Below are 3,173 nucleotides of genomic sequence, written 5' to 3' on the forward strand. Positions count from 1 at the left end.
TACTTGAACTAAAATGCTTTTCATTCATAATACCAAACATAATAAGAAAAGTAATATATAACAAAATATGTTTTTATGTTGCTATTAGTTCATATTGTTGCTATTTCTTAAAAAAATATCAAAATCGTTCAATTTTATTTTTATTTAGCTTGCTTTTATAATTTAGAGAAATAAAAATTAAAAATAAAATATTTATTTATTTATTTACATGATATTACAATACTATTGTAATTTCAATATCATGTAAATAAATACATATTTTCTTTTTAATTTCTATTTTTCTAAATTATAAAATAAAGCTAAATAAAAAAAATTTAACGATTTTGATATAAAATAATAGAACTGGCTGCCAGGTCATCAGCTAAAAAAATAAAAAATCTACATTTTAAGTTTTACGATTCATAATCAAAAACCACATTTTAAAAAAATTGTCTATATTATAATTTTCATAAAAATATTTACAATTTATATATATATTGAAAAAATATATTTGTTTATTATGAACATTTGAATAAACATCTACAATTTAGATTTGCAATTTCTTAAAAAAAATTGTATACAACTTAAAACGAAAATGGCTGGGAAGTTTTATGTATGCATAATACCTACGCTAATAATAATTGTAAAATTCTTTGGCAATTTGAATAGAAAATGAGCTAACATATTTTTTTTAGGAAATTCTGTAAATATGATTAATCCGAATCACTGAATAATTGTCTGAAAGATATACATTTTTCTTATTCTTATTTTCAGCACAATTCGCAATAAAATTTGTAACCATAATGTGAATTTATACCAGGTGGTACCAATGACGAATAAATGCAAATACGAGCGAATTCAAACCTTTGTAATTGTAAGCAATTGTAAATTATTAAAGAAATTTTTGTAAATACACAACGAAATGACTAAATATTTATACATACATATTGCTGTAAAATTGATTAAATATTTATTTATCCAATTGCAATATAAAAGTTATATTGATTTATAGTTTTTTTTTTTTTTTTGTAAATTCAAACGGTTTGCTAGTATGTCATATCATATATTTGAACTAAATATATGATTTTCATTCATAATACCTAAGATAATAAGAAATGTAAAATTCTTTAGCAATTTGAATAGAAAATATATTTGGGATGCAAACAAAAAAGTGTTGTTTTATGACAAATCAATAAACAGTTTAAAAAGTCTTATTAGTGTATAGCTTTTTGGTTTGAACAAACATTTGTTTAAACTAAACAAAATATTTTACGACATTATGACAATACGATATAATATCATAGCGTTTGAATCTCTCAACTGTAAAAAATATGAAAATTGTGCTTAGATATGAGTTCTGAGTATTTTTTTTTTAAATTTTATTTTTGATTACGAATCGTTTGCTATATTTTGGGAAAATAAAATAAAATTTCAGACTTTTTATTTTTTTTAAATTTATGTCTCCCTAATTTACAAAAGAAAAATAAAATCGATCGAGTTTAATAATTTTTTAAGAAATTACATACAATTTGAGCTAATGCCAACATTAGCTCGTATGTTGCCATATTGAATAGTTTTTCTATTCAATATTTCAAAATAAAAAATGTTATATTTAAAATTGTACTTTTCATATTATTTTTGGTATTATGAATAAAAATCATACCTTGAATTCAAGTAATTTGTTTAAAATTTTATTTTTGATAAAAAATTCTGAAAAACCGCATAAATTAAGATATGAATTCAAAAATCAATATAAAATCGCATAAAAATCGACAAAAATATATTTATTTCATTTATTAAAACAATAAAAATAAAACAAATCGTTTAAACAAATACACAAAAATATAATATTAATTCATTAATTACAGAAAATACATATCCAAAAAATAAGCTAAAAATTCTGATATACAAATTACATATGATTATGAATCGGATTTCTCTAGATGATATAATCATCAGCACTAGAATTTATCTCGTGAATATGGTACGATATCAACGATTTAAATTGTTTCTTTTCTTGCAAAATAATTTGTATTCAAACTTTGCGATTTTTAATTTTTAAATTGCTTATTCAACTAAGCAAAAATAAAATTGATCGATTTTGATAATTTGTTTTATGAAATTGCAAATCTAAATAGATCTTTTATTCAAAAAAATGTGCTAACACGTTTTTAAAGAACTTATGTAAATATGATTAATCTGAATATCAGAATAATTCTTTTTGGTATTGGTTCAACTACACTTACATCATCATAAGGTTTTTCATCACTAGAATTAATCTATTAATATTGCAAAATAATTTGTTATTAAACATTGCGATTTCAATAGTTACATAAGTTGCTTATGTAACTATTGATATCCGGAAAAATTGTTTTCAAAAAATCTAAAATTTCAAAATATTTTAAAATTCTAAAAAATAATTTAAAATTCGCATTTGAATCCGCATAAAACAAGACCTGAGTGTATGCAATATTTTGTTTAAGATACATAACAGAAATAAAATGTAAAACAAATATTTAGAACTCAAGATATAGAGCTTTAAGTTTAGGAAAACGAAATTGGAGGTGAAGTTGTATTTGTAACTATCTCTTATACTCTTGACATTAAAAGCGCTATAATTAATTAAAAATAAACTTTTAAAAAAATTACTTGAACTCAAAATATGAGTTTAATTCATAATACTAGAAATAAAAAAAAGTACAATTTTATAATTTGAAAGTAAATTTTTAATTAGGCTTAAGTTCATTTTTATTATAATTTATTTGTAATAATTCAAAGAATATCACTGAATACTAAAATTTTAGACAATTGGCAAATTGTCATAGCTGAATTGTTAACCAAAGGTTGACTACAGCAACACTAATAAAATGATAAATTTGTAATAATAAGAATACACATATATAATAAAAAAAATATTTGAAATTTCGTCTAATTTACAAATAATATAAATATGAATTAGGCTTCCCATATTCTAATGCCTAATGATAGTAAGTTAAATATATGATATTTACAAATAGACCTTGACAATGAAGATTGTTGATGACGCCCTTGACAGGGTAGAAAATGCATTCCAAGTTGCCAATTGTCTAAAATTTTAGTATTCAGTGATATTCTTTGAATTATTACAAATAAATTATAATAAAAATGAACTTAAGCCTAATTAAAAATTTACTTTCAAATTATATATATAAAAA

Source organism: Calliphora vicina, unplaced genomic scaffold (genome assembly GCF_958450345.1).
Source record: "Calliphora vicina unplaced genomic scaffold, idCalVici1.1 scaffold_31, whole genome shotgun sequence".
NCBI classification, from domain to species: Eukaryota; Metazoa; Arthropoda; class Insecta; order Diptera; family Calliphoridae; genus Calliphora; species Calliphora vicina.